We start from the raw sequence: 20597 nt of genomic DNA, 5'->3' as shown, positions 1-20597 counted from the left end.
GTAGGACGCGCAAGTGCAATGTCCCAAAATCTAAGGGGGCCTTTGCACTTAAGTGGCTTGCTGTCCACACGCATGCTCAATGAGCCATGTGCATGTTCAGTTACTAACAGGGCATGCAGATCGCCCTTTGTTCTTGTGGTCAGCAAGCCACATATGTATGAAGACCCTCTAACTATCAGTGTGAAAGCTCCCCTAAACGTACAGCACCGTGGGGAACCTGAAACCACAGGGCCTACAGCACATGTTACATGTGAGACTAGGACCCATTCTGCACACATAGGATAATGCACTTTCAATGTGCTTTGGCAGCTGTGCGGAACAGGAAATCTACTTCTAAAGTGCATTATCCTATGTGTGCAGAATAGGCCTAGGATAAATGCTTCTGCGCCGACCCCAGAGGGTTGCGACCAATGAAGTCTAAACGCTGACCACCACCAAAGTTGTCCATGAGGGATGCAACTTAAAAAAAAAAAAAAACTTCCCCAAAGTGGACATATTCCATCTTCGTGTCAGCATGCCAGCTTGCGCCTGCGAGTAAAGAGGCATTTTGTGTGAGAAACTCCTGGATGTTTCCCCTTTCGAGAATGCCTCATCTCGAAAATATGCTGGCCCTGTTCCACAAATCCGTCAGAACGCCCACCCCTCTTCACATCTCTCTCTCTCTCTCACACATTTCCCCTTCGCAAATCCAGGGTTGTGTTAGCTAACCCAACCCAACCACCTTTTGCATTGCATTTTATTAGCGTATTTTGCATTTGCATGGTGGAAGGCGCTGAAGGAGAAGCAGGAGGATACAAGAGGGACGGGGTGGGGGGCTCCCCCATATTTATTGTTTAGGGATAATCGGGGGGGGGGGAGTGTAGGAAGGGAGAGAAAGAGGAGGGGGGGGAAAGACCCGCGTGTGAGGCGGGCTGGGACTGTGAGGCGGAGAGCACCGCTGTGTGTGTGTGTGAGAGAAGCCGGCGGCGGGCGGAGAGGCGCTTGGATGACTAGCAGGCTGGAGGGGGAGGACGGCGCTCCCCTGCCGGAGCAAGACTGAGGCGGGCGACCCGGTGCGGGACCCGCCCGCCTTTCTCGCTCCCGCTCGGCCTCAGGCGGGAAAAGGCCATTGGCTGCGCGTGAGGTAAGGCGCCCGCCGCGGGCACCGGGAAAGGGGGGGGGGCGCCTGATAAATGGCGGTGGGTGTGTGGAGGAGGGTGTGTGGCGGGCTATTTTGTTTTTGGGGGAATGGGCTCCATTCCTCGCCTACTAGGGCAACGGGCTGTCTCTGAGAAGCTGCAATGAGCCCCTGGAAAGGAAACCGCCTGAGCATGGATGGGGCTTTTGGGGTGGGTGGGTGGGTGCGGGAAAGCGACGCCTGGCTTTATTGGTGTTTTAGGGGAGGGGGCCACGCCATCCTGCCCCTCCTCCCTTTCCTAAATGTAGATTTGGGGGGGGGGGAGAGCAATACTACAGCTTTTAAAAATGTATTTTTTTGGGGGGGGGGGGAGGTTTAGCCTGCCATTGAAGACCAGCGGGGGTCTGGTTGTGGGCATTGCTCCTTGGGGATCCATCCCAGCCAGAGATGGATTATTGCAAGCCCAAGGATCGGGTCCTCTTGGGCCAGGTCCACTAGCCACTGGCCCTTGCACGGGAGGTGTCAGATTATGGATTGCTTTTTACAGTACGGGCGCAGTATGGATGCGATCCCGGGCTTTGCGAGCAGGAATGCTATGAGTCATGGAGAAGCCACATTTCTCCGGCTCTCTCGTTTTCTCCCTCGCCCACTCCCCCCCCCCCCGCCCCATACTGATACGAGTTTTTAAAGTTGAATGGCTCTGCGGCATGCATCCTTCTGAGCGGCTCGAAGAACGCTGTCAAACTGGAAAGGATTCCTTGCCAGCTTCAACACTATGCTGCGAAGCGGCACATGAACTGGTGCGTGACATTTTTGAGAGGAGGACCCGAAATATTGCTGTAGAAACGTTCTCAAAGGCCGACGAGATGGAGAGTGTGTGTGAGGTTTAGATACTGCCGTTTCCCCCGAGATTTTTGTGGTTTTAAAACTGCTGTTCTGGGAGGTGGTTTATATTTAGTTGTCTTCCCAGATAGTGCGCTCTCTCTCTCTCTCTCTCTCTCTCTCTCTCTCTCTCTCTCTCTCTGGGAATCCCAATTGCTATTTTGAGATCCTTTCATATTTACGGACAATTTAGTGCAACAGGATTAGTTTTATTCCGAATAGTCAAAATGGGCAAGTTTCTGTGCTGCACAGAAATGAACAGATTGGGCTCTTTTGCTTTTGAAGGATGGGGGGATCTTGGGTTCATGCATTGCTTCTGTCACATCTGTGTGACTCCACCATTGCTGTTCCAACATCTGCATCCTCCGTTATACACAAGGCAATCACAATTTTGTAAGAACGCTTGTGATCCAGAATAACTGCCCTGAGCCTCAGGGGAGGGTGGTAAAGGTAAAGGTAAAGGTTTCCCCTGTGCAAGCACCGAGTCATGTCTGACCCTTGGGGTGACGCCCTCTAGCGTTTTCATGGCAGACTCAATACAGGGTGGTTTGCCAGTGCCTTCCCCAGTCATTACCATTTACCCCCCAGCAAAGCTGGGTACTCATTTTACCGACCTCGGAAGGATGGAAGGCTGAGTCAACCTTGAGCCGGCTGCTGGGATCGAACTCCCAGCCTCATGGGCAAAGCTTTCAGACGGCTGCCTTACCACTCTGCGCCACAAGAGGCTCTTGTTGGGGGAGGGTGGTATATAAATACAAATAAATAAAATAAAATAAATGACACCTATCCATTAGCAGATTGTAACTGCAACAAGAGCCTCTTGTGGCGCAGAGTGGTAAGGCAGCCGTCTGAAAGCTTTGCCCATGAGGCTGGGAGTTCAATCCCAGCAGCCGGCTCAAGGTTGACTCAGCCTTCCATCCTTCCGAGGTCGGTAAAATGAGTACCCAGCTTGCTGGGGGGTAAACGGTAATGACTGGGGAAGGCACTGGCAAACCACCCCGTATTGAGTCTGCCATGAAAACGCTAGAGGGCGTCACCCCAAGGGTCAGACATGACCCGGTGCTTGCACAGGGGATACCTTTACCTTTAACTGCAACAATACTCTGGCTGATCATCTAGCAATGCCACTGTTCTTGTCTCACTCAGTTAAGAGTCAACATAATTTTCAGTATTTGCTGGCGTATAAGACTACTTTTCCCCCCTGAAAAACATGCCTCCAAGTGGGGAGGGGGTCGTCCTATACGCCAGGTGTACTTCAGTTGGGATAGACATAGCTGCCCATAGTGGCCCATAGTACTGTATTTTGAGTGGAAATGTTGGGGGGTCGTCTTATACGCCCAGTCGTCTTATACGCCGGCAAATACAGTATATGCTTGTTGATACTTTAAAAAAACCCTAAATTTGTTTGTATTTGGCGTACCCTAAAGGCTGCATGAAGAAAAGTTGAGTTCTGTAAAATTAAGTGTATTTCCTTTGCATAACTCTCCTTGTGATCATGGAGAGCAGGGACTTCAAGCTAGTGTGAGCTTTCAAGCCATTTAAAGTACCTTCTCCCAGTCATAGATGTGGGGCAAGGACTCCCTAATTCTTCATTCTGGGCTCCCAGGTGTTGACCAAGCAGACTTAGTGGCCTGATTCTGATGTCATGGCCAAGTTTGGTTCAGCCGTTTTCTAGTTTGGAGGCATCATTTGTTCTGAGTAAATGTCTGTCTATCTATTCTTATAACCCACCCTTCCCATGAGGCTTACGATGGGTAATGTTAATTGATACAATGCAGTCAAATAACATCAAAATCACTTAGAATCATAGAATCATGGAGTTGGAAGGGACCTCTGGGTTCTAGTCCAACCCCCTGCAGAATGCAGGACATTCATAATTACCTGCCCACCCACAGTGACCTACAATTCCATACATTAAAAGCATTTTATTTATTTATTTATAATTCAGCTTCTATCTCCCCAGGCCCGTTGATTGACTAGTGGTGGCTAACAAATTATAAAACCCCGCATTAAAATCAACCATAAAACCTGTTACATATAAAACATGACCAATCCAAGACAATGGCAGCTTAACCCCCCATGCCATTCTTGGTCACTCAAGGGGTGGCAGTGTAGTCCATATCTTAACCATCCTGGCCTCAACCAAAGATCTGGCGGAAGAGCTCTGTCCTGTGGGCCCTGCGGAACTTGGAAAGCTCCGTCAGGCCCCTCAGCTCACCCGGGAGCTCATTCCACCAGGTCGGGGCCAGGACTGAAAAAGCCCTGGCTCAGGTCGAGGCCAGGTAAACTTCCCTCGGGCTAGGGACAACCAGTAAGTTAGCTCCTGCATAAGCAGGCAAGCGGTCCCTCAGATAAGTGGGGCCCTGACTGTGAATGACCTTAAAGGTTAATACCAAAACCTTGAACCTGATCCGGGCCACAACCAGCAACCAAGGCAGGTGCCTCAACACTAGGCTGGATATGGGCCCTCCAAGATGTACCTGTGAGGACCCTACCAGCTACATTTCATGACTTCCCCCCAAATATCCACCAGTCGAGCTGTAAGGAGGGTTTTGTTCTTTAAGTGGATGGAATTATCCTTGATGTTCCATTGAATGTTACCCTGTAGATGCTTCCCAGGGGGATAGCATGATGACCTGAGAAAGCAGGGAAGGGGACTCCGGAGGAAGAGCTGACCATCACTGCCAGTCCTTTCTTATTGCCCTGTCTTCTGCAGGAGCTGAACTTTGACTCTCCCAGTGCGAGGGACTCTACTATTATGTATGTGAAAAGGCAGGCAGGTGTGCTTTTCATATCAGCCATTTAGGGTCCTGAAGAAACCATACATCCTGATGCCGAAGACAGTCATGAAACCCAGCTAAGGGGAGAAGAAAATAAGGGAGAAGAAAATAAGCAACTCTTTCTTGAGGAGGCTTGTCCCAGGGCAGCATGGACCCCTTCTAGGACAGTGTTTACATGTGGTCACTGGATTTGTGGCCTCACATTTATTTGAAATTTAGTTCATGTTCCCACTGGCTTTGAGATTTCTCCATGCCTTACCTAACTACCACCTTTGCAACCATACATGGTAGGAATTTTTTGAAAATACAAGTGAAGATTCTTCTTCCTGGGGTCTGTAGTATGCAGAATGGCACAATGTGTGTATTCAGTGGGATCAAGTAACTTCTGGCTCATGGCAGCCCTATGAATTAATGTCCTCCCCAAAATCCTATCACTAACAGCCTTATTCAGCAAAATCAGAGTCCAATAGCACCTTTAAGACCAACAAAGATTTATTCAAGGTCACACCTTGAATAAGTCTTTGTTGGTCTTAAAGGTGCTATTGGACTCTGATTTTGTTGTGATACTTCAGACCAACATGGCTACTCACCCGAATTTAGCCTTATTCAGGTCTTACAAACGGATGGGCGTGGCTTCCTTCTACCCATTTCATATTGAGTTTTCCTTTTTTCCTGCGGCCTCCAACTTTTTCTAGCATTATTACCTTTCCAATGACTCTTGTCTTATCATAATGTGGTGATTGCAGAGTACAGCATTAATAACAGAGGCAGAAGGGGCTTGAGACCCAGGATGACCTTCTGCATAAAAATAGTCAAAATGCTCTTGAAGATATAGTACCTATCTAGGATGCATAGTTTTCTGTAATGTGAAAGAACAAAACAGAACACATCCAATGTGCTTTGATCACCACCATGTCTGATTTATCTAATCCAGTGGTTCTCAACTTGGGTGTCGGGACCCTTTTGGGGGTCGAACGACCCTTCATGGGGGTTGTGGCAGGGCGAGCAACTTGGCCAGTGGGGCACTGCCACTGTTGCTGCTCCTCCTGCAGGTGCCCGCTTTCTGCCCCCAAGCCGCTCATTCACACAACAGCCTTGCGGGGTAGAACAAGATAGAGCATTTGTTTGTCTGAAGCAGCTGAAAAGAGCGAGATCGGCATGGTGGGACAAGAGGCAGAAATGAACTGAGAAATCCTGGGGAAAAACAATTAATATACAATCATAAACCATTGTTCATGCCATTGGTCAGTTTCGGTTTAATTTCTGTGAAAGAACACTTGTGTAATTTTATGGGTGGGGGTCATCACGATATGAGGAACTGTATTAAAGGCATTAGGAAGGTTGAGAACCGCTGATCTAATCCAATATGTCAAGTATCCATTTGGAGTTTACATTGACTGGAGATAGCTATATATGTATGCATGGTATGTGATAAAGCTATATATCAAGCTTTCCAACCAGGGTTTTGTGAACCCTGGGGTTTCACAATGGCTCCAGAAGGGCTTTGCCAGTTGGGTGGAGAAAAAATAAGAAAAGTGAGGAAACCATATTTATTATTTATTTATTTATTTATTTATTATATTTATATACTGCCCTCCCCGAGGGCTCAGGGCGGTTTACAGATAACAGGAAAAGATACAGATAACTTTTACAAATCATGAAGACAGATTCCGATCTGGAATTTATCATGCTTCTAAACTAACATGCTAATTTTGGCAGCTGGATATTTTCTCAGATCCGACCAGACTGATTCATAAAAACTGTTGGTTCCATGGTTTTATTTCAACTCTTAATATATTTTTATAGAATCTATATCTAATAACAGCATGCAACACACACATACCCTGTGCTTTCGTTATTACCATAGCAGCGGTTCATGTTTTGGTTTTATTAAACAACCACTGTTTTTCTTAAGCAAGGTTGACAACATATGTTTAATCTGAAGTCTAGAAGAACCCATCCATTCATAGATGCATTAACTGTATCACGTCTTCATAAGATAAAATATGGCCACATTTATTAAGTTTTCAGCCAGAAGAGAACAATTCTTGAACATTCCCCCAGTAAGTTAATGATAAGCCAGGTTCATAAAGTTGTCAAGTTGAAGAATCACAAACCTCCAGCTGGAAGCAGACTGTTGTATCCCTGTTGAGAAATGGCCTCAAGATGTCTTTTTTTTCCTTTAAATTATTTTCTTCTGGTTGAGACTCCTCAACAGGCCTCAGATGCATGCATGCTGCATCCAAGTGAAAAAAAATAGGACAACAGCCTTGTGACACTTTCAAGAGTAATGGACTTATTGTAGCCCAGTGGTCCCCAACCCCCGGTCCGTGGACCGGTACTGGTTCGTAGATCAGTCAGTAGCGGGCCGGGGCTCCTCCTCGTCCTCTTCCCCGGCTGCTGCCTCGGGGGCTGCAATGCTACTCTGCCGCCGGCTCACCTTTGGTGCTCTCCAGCGGCTGCCATGGCTTGGCCTCCCCCTCGGCATGGCACTGTGCAGCTGTTGCTAGCAGCACCCCCCAGCGGGCAGCAGGAAGTCAGGGGTGTCGGTGGGAAAGCAAATGGAACAGGGGCTCAGACCCTTGGCAAAAGACTACCGCTCCCTCCGGGCCTCAGTAAAATTGTTAAGCGTTGACCGGTCCCAGGTGATAAAAAGGTTGGGGACCACTGTTTTAGCCTATGCTTCTGACTAGAGTCTGCTTCATTAACTCATGAAATGTTGTATGGGTGGTGGCTATGTTATGAGTACAGGAAAAAATTAAATGCTGATGCATAAGCTAATTTGTTCTGATGATCTATATGGGAGAACCACAACCAATTTTAGTTAAGACCTATAAGCTGTTTCATTCCTGATGCTCTAAACCGGGGGTACCCAGAGTGATACCTGTGGGCACCTGGATACCCACAGACTTCTTTCCTGGTACCCACCAAATGTTTTTCAAAAATGGGTGGGATCAGCAGAGCTTCTGAATGGCCATTGGACATCTGCCAGATATTGCCAGATGATGGTTTCTTTGCTAGCTCTTTATGCTTCTGTGTATTCTGGAAACTATTTTTAAATAATATTTTCATTTTTAAAAGCATCCTGTTAAAACTGCTTCTGCCTCAAATTCTGAAGAGTTGCTATCAGAGTTATGTATAACTTTAAGGTAAAGGTAAAGGTATCCCCTGTGCAAGCACCGAGTCATGTCTGACCCTTGGGGTGATGCCCTCCAGCGTTTTCATGGCAGACTCAATACAGGGTGGTTTGCCAGTGCCTTGACATTTTGAGGTTGGCCCCTCCTCCTGAGATGGCCGGTTTGTGGTCAAGGCCTGGGGTCATCAACCCCCAGGCCTGGACCACAAAAGCCTCGGCACCGGGCCACGGGTGACCCCGCCCACCTCTTCCCCCCTGCAGCGAGAAGCTCACCTGGCTGCGAGCGAGTTGGCTTCACTTTCAGAATAGCATAGTAACTTTCAGTTGCTTTTTCAATTCCTTTCCATATAGTACTTAAAACAATTTTCCCTGACAAAGCCAAACAGGAAAAGTGTAGGGATCATTCAGCCATTAAAGACCCTTTTCCTTTTGCACCATTTGTTTCTTTTTCTTCGGTTTGCCTGGCTCCCCTCAGGAATGCACGGGCCAAATTACAGGTAATCAGCATTAAGTTCAGAATTCAGTGTACCACTTCAGCAGCAAGATCAGTAAGCTTATAGGTGCCTTTCAGATCAAGCTTTATGTTGTCTAAAATTTTAGGAATATATTTGGCATTGATCAGGGAAGAATATAAACTGTTTTGTGCATGGATTCGGATGGGTAGTCATGTTGGTTTGAAGCAGCAGTCCAGTGGCAACTTTAAGACCAATTAAGTTTTATTTGTTTTATGCATGCACATGAAAACTTTGTCAGTCTTAAAGGTGCTACTGGATTCAGACTTCGTTATTTTCTTCAGAAAGTTTAAAATCTCTAAGGATCATTGTCATATGAAAGAATGGAAAATAGATGCAAATAAAGCATCTCAATATGTGATCTGGTTCTGTTTAAGAAGCAAGTTTAAGGTTTGGCCAACAAGCCAAATTCCACTAGAAAACAGCAGATATCCTTAAATGGTTGAGGTGTTTTACTTGGTTCTAGTAAGGAAGCAACATTGTGAAATTTGGAGTGGGACAGAATTGGAAAACTGCATATCCAAATTCTCCAAAATTACTTTCAAAGACCCTTGGCTCTCAGCTAACCAGACCTCAATCTCTGACTTCTATATTTAAAATGCTTTGGAAAATATTCCCTTTGAACCTGAGGAAATCCAACGCTTAAGTGTCTGGGTTAGACTCATCTCTAAAAGCCAACATACTACAATTCTTTGTGGTCAAGATTGTTTTCTATTGCTTTTTTTAAAAACCTCTGTCTATATATTCTCAAAGTAAGTCAGTTAATATTTATCAAAGATGTACCTGATATGGAGAGACCAGGTAAGCCCAGTGCCGACAGATCTCAGAAACTAAGCAGAGTCCCCCTGGCTAGCACTCGGAAGAGCAACTTCCAAGGAATGCCAGGTTGTGACGTGGGGGCAGACAATAGCAAACCACCCCGAATGTTTCTTGCTTTGCAGCCAGACAATCTTAGGATCTTCTGGCTGTATTATGCACATGCCATAAGATAGATATTTGGATGGATGGATGGATGGATGGATGGATGGATGGATGGATGGATGGATAGATAGATAGATAGATAGATAGATAGATAGATAGATAGATAGATAGATAGATAGATTTCAAAGGTGTCATTTGTATATCCCAGAACAGTGCTCATTGTATATGTCATACTAGTTTTTGAGATAATTTTGGTCCTGTTTACATGAATTGATATCTTTAAACAGGACTAAATAATTCGTTAAGCCCCCTAGAGGTGGACTTTGTCCGTGATGAGGAAGGGTCCGGGTTGGACCCTTCCTCACGACAGACAATCGGAGGGACCAGTCAGCAGGCGCGAAGCGCCGGCCGATTTGTCCCTCCGATTCCCAGCCTGAGCAACTGCGAGCCGCGCACAGCGCGGCTCGCAGTTGCTCCCGGACTGACGCGGCGAGAGGCGAGAGGCCGCGTCAGACCGAGAGGCGAGAGGCCGCATCAGACTGCCGCCCGAGGGAACCCCCAGCAGTCGCGCGAAGCGCGGCTGCTGGGGGTTCCCTCCCTGCCGGTCTGACGCGGCGAGAGGCGCTTCGCTGCCTTCTCCCCTTTCAAAACCCCTTTTTATAAAGGGGCTTTGAAACTAGTCTACTATATTTCTCCTTAAGGGTGTCTTTTGCTGTAACACGGATGGTTTCTTCTTCTTCTTCTTCTTCTTCTTCTTCTTCTTCTTCTTCTTCTTCTTCTTCTTCTTCTTCTTCTTCTTCTGTGGGGGAAGTCTTCCAGACAGGACAGGTCACAACTCTGATTGCTCCAGGCAGGGCTATGCAAGTTACTATGCCTTTCCGAGATTGTGGAGACTGACCTCCTCCAGTTCTGTTAGCCCTGTAGCTCCAGCAGGACCATCAAAGCAGCTCTGTGAGGTGGGAACTAGCAGAATCCAACACGTATTGAGCATAATGAGAGAGAAACAAGCGGAACTCATACAGTTAGCATCATATTGACCAAGAAGGCCGTGGCTTTTGGATTTCGTACAACTAATTATAGACAAACTATGGACATTGCCTACTTTGCTGAGGGACCACTTGTCCTTATGCCCCCCGCAGGGCTCTTTTCTCTGCAGGTACCAATCTGTTGTAGGTCCCTGGCCCCTGAGAAATATGCCTGGCCTAGACCCGCCCTGGTCCCAGCCTGGTGGAATGAGCTCCGGGGAGAGCTGAGAGTCCTGATGGAACTATTAGTGTTCCGTAGAGCCTGTAAGATGGAGCTCTTCTGCCAGGGTTTTGGTTAAGTCTGAGTTCTTAAGATCACTGCCCTCCGCCCCCGAATGAGCTAGATCATCAAGTGGACCGCCTGGTGGTTGTAGAGGAGAGAAGGGAATTTCAGTATCTGGATGTTTTATTGGGGTGTTGGTTTTAGAGGAGAGGTTTTATATTGGGGTATGGCTTTTTTTGGAACCCGCCTTGAGCTTCAGTGTAAGGTGGGCTATAAATCAAATAATAAATAAATAAACTCCAGATCTGTTGAATAAGGGACCCCTTTGGCATCCAGATCCCCAATGGTTAAAATTGACAGCCTGGAAACTGAGCAGGAGACACTAGTAAAATCTGGCATTCCCAGAGAAATTGTAGGTGTGATATTTCACTCTAGGCATTCAGCAACCAGGAGAATATATAATATACCTGGTCAGCTTTTTTAAAAAAAATGGATGTGGAATTGTAATTTGGATCTACTTAAGCCATCTTGTAAGAATGTTTTGAAGTTCTTGGATTTGAAGATTGGAAAGAAAGAAAGAAAGAAAGAAAGAAAGAAAGAAAGAAAGAAAGAAAGAAAGAAAGAAAGAAAGAAAGAAAGAAAGAAAGAAAGAAGTATCTTAAAGGGCCCACTGAGTTAGCAACTCTGGTGCAACATAGATTTCCAGCACGGGGTCTCACTGAGGTGCTTCAGGCACTAACCAGTAAACCATTTGAACCACTGAGGTATGTAGAGCTAAAGTTTTTGTCTTTGAACGTTGCCTTCCTGACAGCCATGACTACAACAAGGAGGGTTTCAGAACTGGGGAACTTGTCAATTTGTAAGGACCTGCATGTCTTCTGTAAGAATTCTGTGATGCTACAAACAGATCCTTGGTTTGCTCCCAAAGTTAATTCACAGTTTAATTTGAACCAACAAGTAGTGTTTGTTATCCCATTCCTTCATTGTAGAAGAAAAAGAACTGGCATAAGTTAGATGTAAGAGCACAGAGAATTTTAACACAGCCCGCGTTGCCCATGGGCGCCGCGGACTAAATAAAGCCGTATGGGCTTTGTGGGAGGAGTTAGGGCGGGCTCTGTCCGGGATGAGGAAGGGTGCCGATTGGCCTCTTCCTCTGGACAGACCATCGGCCGGGCCAATCGGCAGGCGCAAAGCGCCTGCCAATTGGCCCAGCTGATTCCCGCCCTGGCGAAGGGAGCAATTGCGAGCCGCGCGGAGCTGTCAGGAAGGCAACGCGCGGAGCGCGGCTTGCAGTTGCTCTCTTGCCGGTGGCCTGACGCGTCGGGAGGCGCTTTGCGCTTCCTGACGTGTCAGACCGCCGGCAAGGGAGCCCCCGGCAGATGCGCCGGAGCGCAGCTGCCCAGGGCTCCCTGCCTAGCGGCCTGACACGGGGTGTCAGGCCGCTGCCCCACAGCACGACAGCCCCCGGCCAACAGAGCAGCGCCGCCACCGCTGCAGAAACCGCGACCGGACCCGCCGAAGACGGAGGATACCTCGCCACTGCCACCAACAGCGCGGCCCCCACCACGGACAACCATAACCTGGGTAGGCCGTGGCACGGGGGGGGCCTGGACAAACGGCTAGCGCCTGCTGTATTGCAGCTACAGCGGGCTTAAATACTAGTTTATATAAAAAGAACTTAGGCATTTAGATTAACTGAGGCTTTATTCATATCACACGGTACAACAAATTTGGGGAGCCAAATATCCAAATCTGTCATTAGTACCTGGATCGTGTATCAAACAGACCTATTGATCTCAGGGCATGAGCCAGCCTAAAATCATTATGGTCCTCTGTACCAGAGCAGCCTTTAGAACAAGAGCTTCTATTGAGAAGATTTGTAGAACTGCTACTTGATCGTCCTTTGTGATCTCCATTAGACATTTTAAGATTGAGGCTCAGAACAGGATGTGGTTGCCTTTGGCAGAAGAGTTTTAAAGCCAGGTGTCAGGTTGATTCTGTAATAGAAAAAAAGAAAAGATACCCACCCGGATTAGCTGAGTTCCATAACCATTCTGAAGGATTTCCTCCATTGAAGGAAAATGAAAGACTGGCTTAGCTGAAAGTTTCATCTCTTCAGTGGGGCCTCCACTGTCCTCCAATATATATTACCCATCTCAAAATGTTGTTTTCTTGTATGGCAGAGCAGTAATGAAACGTTGGTGTTAACTCAGTTAATATTATTGTTAACTATTAGGATTAGTTTATTAAAGTCTTAATAGAGTGATTTGGAGCTTGGCTACACTATGGGGTCAGCCTCCACAATCCTGGAAAGGCACGCTAATTTGCATAGCCCTGCCTGGAGCGATTGGAGGTGTGACCTGATGAGAAGAAACCTTCAGGTAAACCAATGTTTTGGTTTCAGGTATAGTAGCTAGCTATGTTAAGAAACTGGAAGCCTTAGGAAGGAAATGTCTCTCCTTAGAAGTGAGGTGGAAAGCTATTTGAAAATCATGTATTCTTTATGATCATAATATTACAACCTGCAGGCTACAGAAGGAATCAGAATTTCATACCAAGAAAACTGCAATTGATGTTGCAAATTAGAAATCTTGTCAGTTCGGGACATGTGTGTGATTGCAGGCAGAGCTCCAATGCCAGATATAAGGGAGTATTCCTTCAAAGGAATATTTGAGCATCTAACCAGTCACTTGGTGTTTTGCATGAAATGACATGTTGAGTTAATAAGAGTTCTTTAACATTTTTGTGGTGTGTTCTGCAAGCATCTGAGCTGTGTCTCTGATGGGGAGAAGCCCTGGTGTCAAGCTGCAACTTTGATTACCCCGTCTCTCCTTCCTCCTCCCTTTAGAGGTAAGGAAAGGGTTGGGGATGTGAGGTTTCTCTGCCAAGTTCTTAGATTGTTAGTCTACTGTATCTGTATTTTTCTGTCCATTTTAATGGGGTTTTAATGGGAATGTTTAATTGGACATCTGTAAATAATAATAATAATAATAAATGTTCTATTTCTTCTGTGGATGTTGCCAGCTGTTAAAATCACTGCGGTTGTAACGTGCCCAAGATACTGTGTATTTTTACAATATCAAGTACAGCCTGGTCAGGACCACAGCTTATCAGTACAATCCCCAAAGGGTCGTGATTAAATTGCTGTGTCACTTTTGTAAAACTTAATCTCTCCAAAGTGCTAGATAATTTTTATCCTATTCATTCGCAAAGCATCACTGCCAAATAGGTAATTACTTTGATTGTATGGGTTGGAAGCTGAGGCTAAAAATACTTGCTCAGAGTTATCCATGTTCATAACGGAGCTGGCGTTTGAATTTACATGTGCCAGAGTGTGTTACATCACTTTAGAAATTAGATCACCTAACTTCTCATTCAAACAATTGTTGGATCCCTGGAATAGTGTCCTTGTCTTGAGCAAGTATTGCCAAGGGACAAATATTGATTTATAGTGGTCTTAAGAAGCCATTTGGACCTGCTGTGCACTTTTCTTTTTGCAGTGGTTCCATTTGAGCTGACCCTTGGGATACAGAATGGTTATGGCCAACAAAGAATTGGCAAGCAACCATTACTATCAGTGCCGTCCTAAATAGAGTTACGCCTTTTTAAACCCATTGCAATCAAAAGGTTTACTGTGGTGTAACGCTGGCTCAGACTGCACCACACTTGTGTTCAGAAGACACATACACATTTGATAAGTTTCAGTAGGATGATGGACTACTTGGTTCAGGGCCAGCTTGTTAAGATAGCGTGTGTGTAAAGAAGATTAGGATCAGCAAATCTCAATCAGGCGGTTGAACTAGATGGCCTGTATGGCCCCTTCCAAATCTATGATTCTAAGTATTGACTGTCTGTATCATAGAATCATATGTAGAGGTACTAGAATGTTCACTTAAGAAATAATCCATACTAAATGTTATGCAAATATCTAGGAAGGGAATAATCCAAGAGCTTCATGTCCACATATCGTCATGGAAAATCCATATGTTATCATGGTAGAAGGACTGAAACAGCCTTGGCGGCCCTGATGCATTTCTTGTGTTGGGAGAAGTATAATTCTCTTGGATCTCTCAGACTTTTGATACCATTGAGCATAGTATCCTTTGGGGTTGCCTAGCTAAACTGAGATTGGAAAGCACTGTTCTGTGGTGGTCTTAGTGGAGGCTGTATTTCAGAAGGTGGTGCTGGGGGACTGCTGTTCACCCTTTGGTCTTTGGGGGCCTACAAGGTTAGATTTTGTCCCCTTTTCTTTAACATCTACACGCATCCAGAGATTTGGACTAAGTTGTCACTAATTGTGAGATACCTGTCACTGTTTTAATATTTATTTATTTATTTGTTTGTTTATTTATTTATTTATTTGCTTTGTCTGTCTACCCACCTACCTACTCATCTTTACCATGTTACACCCATGTACCCATCTTTCTGTCTGTCTGTCTGTCCGTCCGTCCACCCACCTCTCTCTCTCTCTCTCTCTCTCTCTCTCTCTCTCTCTCTCTCTCTCTCTCTCTCTCACCTGTCTGTCTGTCTGTCTGTCTGTCTGTCTGTCTGTCTGTTTATCATCTCTCTCTCTCTTTGTCTCATCTCTCTCTTCTCCTGTCCATCCGTCCATCTATCGATCGATGGATCGATCAATCTATTTATTATACCGCCACTCCCAGACCAGCCCACTCGTGGCTGACAATACAACATACTAGATAGAAATAATAAAGATAAAACAACAGTAAACAACCAGGTGGTGACAATGCTACTGTTATTAGGCCCTCATTCCTCAGCTCACCCATTCCGGGTTGCACCTAAGAAGCTGTAAATCCAAGGGCAATGGTTGGCCCCTGGGGGAGTGCAGATTTCATAGGGATGTACATTTTAAAACCATTAATTAATTAATTCATTCATTCATTCATTCATTCATATTTATATATCACCCTCCCCGAAGGCTCAGAGCGGTTTACATATAACTGAAACTATACATGAAACCATACATTAAATAACATTAATATTATTAATTGATGAACCGGGTGACAGTATAACATAACAGTATATCATAACATAAACAGTGGTAACTCGAACAGGTCCTGGAGTCTTAGTGGGTTTCTGGGGGGAGGGGGGGCAGGGGCCCTGCAGATGTTGGTTGGTTGGCCTGGCCTCAGCCGAATGCCTGGTGGAAGAGCTCCCTTTTGCAGGCCCTGCGGAACTGTTTTAGTTGAACTTTAATTGAACATTCATTTAATTTTTAATTGAATGGCTTTTAAATTGTATAGCTGTATTTTATATGATGCATACCTCCCTGAGTTGGCTTGCTGGGTGGGTGGTACAGAAATCAAATAATAACAACAACAATATATATGCAGAAGACACTCCATTGTGGCTTGTTCTTTCAGCTGATTCTAGGGAGGCTACAGAAACCTTGAACCAGTGACGAGTTAGTTTTTGAATGGATGCAGGCTAATAAACTGGAGCTTAATCCAAACAAGATGGAAGCGCTACTAACAGGCAGAAGATGATCCAGGATTTAATTTTTTACCCGTTCTGGATAAGGTTGTGCTTCCCTTGAAGGAAGAGGTCCATAATTTGGGGGTGCCCTTGTTCTCAGACTTATTGCTGGATAAGTGGATGGAATCTGTGGCCAGAAATGCCTTTTACCAGCTTCAACTGACTACAGCTTTGTCTGGATAGAAAAGAGCTGGCCACTGTGGTGCACCTCCTGGTTACAAGTAGATTAGACTGCTGCAATGTGGGGCTGCCCTTGAAGAATGTTCAGAAAGTTCAATTAGTACAGAAGGCTGCGACCAGAATGTTGACTGGAGTGGTCATAGAGGCCATATTACCTCTAGTGTTGGTTTTCCTAGACTGACTTCTAGATTATTTCTGGGCACAATTTAGGGTGCTAGTCTTGATCTTCAGACCTCGACATGGAAGGATTTCCTGAAGGATTGCCTAACCCCTTATGAACCTGCCTGACCAATTCAGTCATCTTCAGAGGCCCTGCTTTGGATGCCCCCACCTTCTGAAATCAGGCAGGGGCAAACTGGGAGAGGGCCTCTTCAGTCATAGCATCAAAACTCTGGAGCTTCCTCCGTGGGGAGAATCACCTGTCCCTTTCTGTTGCTGTCTTCTATCAACTGAAGACTTTTTTGCATTGTTATAGACAGTGCGAAAAACCGAGCACACTGCTGTATACCAGTTTGGATATAAAAATATATTCTTTTTTAGCTTCACAATCAGAAGATGCAATTCTTGTAATAGATGACTTTGGAGGGACACTTTGCTCTAAAGCAGACACTCGAGTGCAGCAGGGCTTTTTCCTTGACGCAGCCACTGTCGCTCCCCTTCCACGCTAGCAGGAAGTCACCAGGATTTGTGACCCCCCACATTCAGTTATGCGACCCCATACAGGGTCACGACCCACAGTTTAAGAAGCTTTGTTCTATACAGTTTGAGAAGATTTGGGATTCTTAACCAGTCTTCTAAGACAACTGTGTCTCCTTTGTGGTTTCATTTTGAAACCACAATCAACCCACTAATTGGTAGGTTTATCGTTTATGCACGTTCAGTGTCTTTGCAAACAGAGGAGTCCAAGGGGAAAATTTACTTTCCATGTCCATGGTCATAATTTCTCTATGATTCTTTGTAGCAGACAGCTCTTAATTTTCTAGATCTATTAATGACCTATGTATACAGAAAGGGTGTACCTTTGTATTAATGTCTGACCCTCCTGACATCCCCATGGTTTGTGAATGATCGAGTCCTATATTAGATATGTTCTGCCAGATAACCCTTTGCCTGCAATTTCAATATCTAGTATGTCACCAGGATATTCAACTTTTCTTCAACAAAACTCAAAATGTTCCACGACTTCATGTGTGAGTCCAGACCTCTTAAGGGCCTCATAAAGCACATTCCACTTTGGAATAAAGTGAGTGTCACATTTCTCTAAGATGGCCTCATAACCATTAATGCAGGCTGCTGTCAGTCCCTTGCAGCGGGGTAGCATGCCCCGCCACTTCCTGAGAATGCACAGGAGAACGAATCCCCCACGCACGTGGACTGCCCCAACGTTGTGTGTGCGCACACACAATGCCAGGGCTGGAAGAGCCTATCGTACTGTGCGGTGGCAGCAGCAGGGGTGGAGTGGGGGGCATGGGGGCCCCACCGCACAATGGTAGGAGAGTGGCATGTCACTAACCCACCGATTGGTTCTGTGGTGCCACAAAGCTGACTGGGGCGTTAGGTGTCCCTGCAGGGGCACCGTAGGTTGTGGCCATTATGCACGGGGCTGGCCCGGCAGGGTTGCGGATGGTGGCTGTAGTAACACAGAGAACGTGGAAGTATTTTGTGTTCCCTTACCGTGGGCCATCTGAGGCCCTGAGTTGGGCCAGTGCTGGGATGCGGACAGGATGGTGGCGACGTCATGCATAATCAGGGATTGGCCCCGCTACCCTGTTGCCATCAGCCCGGCCTTTCTACCCCATGCATAATCAGTCATAGTGGTACTTGTGGGCCTTTTCAACAGAGTGAAGGATATATAGAAATTGCTGGCTTTGTTTCCCCTAGCAACAGGGAGTGAAATTGGTTGCACTACCTTCTTCCTTGTGGAGCTTAGTGGCCAGCTGAAAGCAAACAAACCTTTTCTTTCCACTCAGGTCATCTTGTAGAATCATTAAAGTTGAAGATGTCTGAAGTATGAGCTATTTTTTTCAGGAATATGTGGGCTTAAATCTTGGAATATTATTCAGGCTGGTAAGGCATATTCTTTATTGTCTTAAAAGGAAATACAATACAACAGTAAAAGGAAATATAAACTCCCCACTACTCTCTCAACAGCAATGAGCGTTGTGTTTCGCTCCAGAATAGTTTCTCACACGTATGATTACACAGTACACATATGATTATACAGCCATTTTGCAGCACTGTGAATCAGCAACATATACTCTACTTTCAATCCACTGCTACAATCATGAACACAGCAGTGAACTGTGTCCAAAGACAAACCTGGGTAAGATCAATATATTATTTGATTGCATCACGTTTTGCTACAGTTTTCCAAGTTGCTCAAATGTTTTCCTAGCTCAGCACAAAAGGGTTTATTTGTGCTATTCTCACATAACAAAGTAATAATAAGTTTGCTAAAATATGATCACCAACTTTATCCATGGGAAGGAAGGCAGCATGGCATAGTTCAATCTTGCCACAGCACTGATAAAGCTGTTCTGGCCAAGCAGGAATCTCAGGGCCCTCTCAGCCTCACCCACCTCACAGGGTGTCTGTTGTGGGAAGAGGAAAGGGAAGGTGATTGTAAGCCGCTTCAAGACTCCTTCCTTTATGATGCAGCATTTTGTCCCGCCACTTCCTGTGTCCCCATGGGGGACCATTTTTGCTGGTGCACCCTGTCTTCCCCGGATTTCTGCCTCCAGATGAGGCAACTGGGCAGAAAAATTCCTCTGTGCGGGACTGGTGGTGTGGGTGGTGTTTCTTTTCTGTTTCGGAATGCGGTAGCAATACTGCATTCCTAAACAGAAAAAAGTGTCCCAGGCAGGTGTTGATGCGCATTGCTGCAGAACTGCCAAGGTCATTTTGTGTCCCTCCCGGGACACTGTAGTCAGCTCAGGGCGAGAGGAGGAGCCAGGCCTGGGAGGCCCGACTCTTCCCTGCCAGACGGGCCTGGAATGACATAGGCCCCGATGCCGCCTGAGGCAGGGAAGGGAATGCTGGAAGAATCTGCGTTCCCTTGCTGCAAGGCAAACGAGGGCCTGATTCAGGCTGGACGGCGCTGATGTCATCTGGACGTAGGATTAGCCCTGCTGCCAGACAGGTGCTGGCCAGGCCTCTTTCCATTGTGCGGAAAAGGTCCTGATTCTCCCCACTTTTAAAAAACATTTGGCAGATAGGAAAGTTTTGGCTGGGTGCCATGGCAGTGGCTGGCCAGATACTTATCATAGATGCTTTAGGCTGATGCTGCATTGAACAGGGATTTGGACTAGATGGCCTGTCTGGTTCCTTCAAACTCTAGAGTTCTATGTTTCTATCAGGCTGGGAAATTCTGATTTAGTGTGATCATTTCCTTCTCCCTGTTCTTTAGCCAGTTTGGTGTAGTGGTTAGGAGCCAGTTTGGTGTAGTGGTTAGGAGTACGGCCTTCTAATATGGCATGCCGGGTTCGATTCTGCGCTCCCCCACATGCAGCCAGCTGGGTGACCTTGGGCTCGCCACGGCACTGATAAAACTGTTCTGTCCGGGCAGTGATATCAGCGCTCTCTCAGCCTCACCCACCCCACAGGGTGTCTGTTGTGGGGAGAGGAATGGGAAGGCGACTGTAAGCCGCTTTGAGACTCCTTCGGGTAGGGAAAAGCGGCATATAAGAGCCAACTCTTCTTCTTCTTCTTCTTAAATAAAAAAAAAAAATTCACAAGTAAATTGATCCTATAGCTTTTCATATTGAAGAAAATAATTCAAAAGGACACATTTAATCTTTAATGAATCCTGCCTTTTTTAGTTCCTCCCCATTCTTGTAACATTATTTTATTCTTTTGGAGACGAGTGAGAGAAAAGGTCCTTTATAAAATTCCCCCAAAATGTAATCTTGAATTAAGTTTTTATCCAAAGTAAAAATACCATGTACATAATTCTGTCCGACTTTCACAGAATAAAATTACCCAAGGATTTCGTGATCGCGTTAAAACTGGGAAAAAGCTATTGAGAAATATTAAGGAAATGTTGCATTTTGAATTTGCTGCAAACTCTGTATTTGTGCACGATCCCCATGAAATTACAGCTTTGACATATGAATTATTATGTCATAGAGATGGCTGCACTGGGATTATAAAAGTTATGTGTGGGTTTTTTTCTCTCGTGATATAAAATGCTGACCGCATGGGAAAGCATTTTCACTCATTATATTCATGGCTGATTCCAACTTAAATCCTGTTTTTTGTTTTTTTTGCTTCTCCTCCTTCCAAAACGCAAACATCAAATATTTAATGCTGTATTTACAAAGCTGCTCTTT

At 45.8% G+C, this 20597-nt stretch overlaps 1 protein-coding gene across 3 annotated transcripts in view; it reads left to right on the top strand.

The window, feature by feature from the left end:
- The first annotated feature begins 949 nt into the window (after window positions 1–949).
- Window positions 950–20597, top strand: part of LOC143828371 (SPATS2-like protein) — an 80678-nt gene continuing 61030 nt past the window's right edge. Inside the window, exon 1 of one of the 3 annotated variants that reach the window (XM_077318757.1) lies at window positions 950–1123. The gene's annotated coding sequence lies outside the window, so the exon portion shown is untranslated. Of the gene's footprint in view, window positions 1124–1837; window positions 1918–13425; window positions 13447–20597 lie in introns of those variants that run through there. The other 2 variants (XM_077318758.1, XM_077318759.1) reach the window with 2 other exon arrangements.

Source organism: Paroedura picta, unplaced genomic scaffold (genome assembly GCF_049243985.1).
Source record: "Paroedura picta isolate Pp20150507F unplaced genomic scaffold, Ppicta_v3.0 Ppicta_v3_sca22, whole genome shotgun sequence".
NCBI classification, from domain to species: domain Eukaryota; kingdom Metazoa; phylum Chordata; class Lepidosauria; order Squamata; family Gekkonidae; genus Paroedura; species Paroedura picta.
The sequence above is the reverse complement of the archived record's forward strand: the minus strand, read 5'-3'. Positions and strand labels throughout refer to the sequence as shown.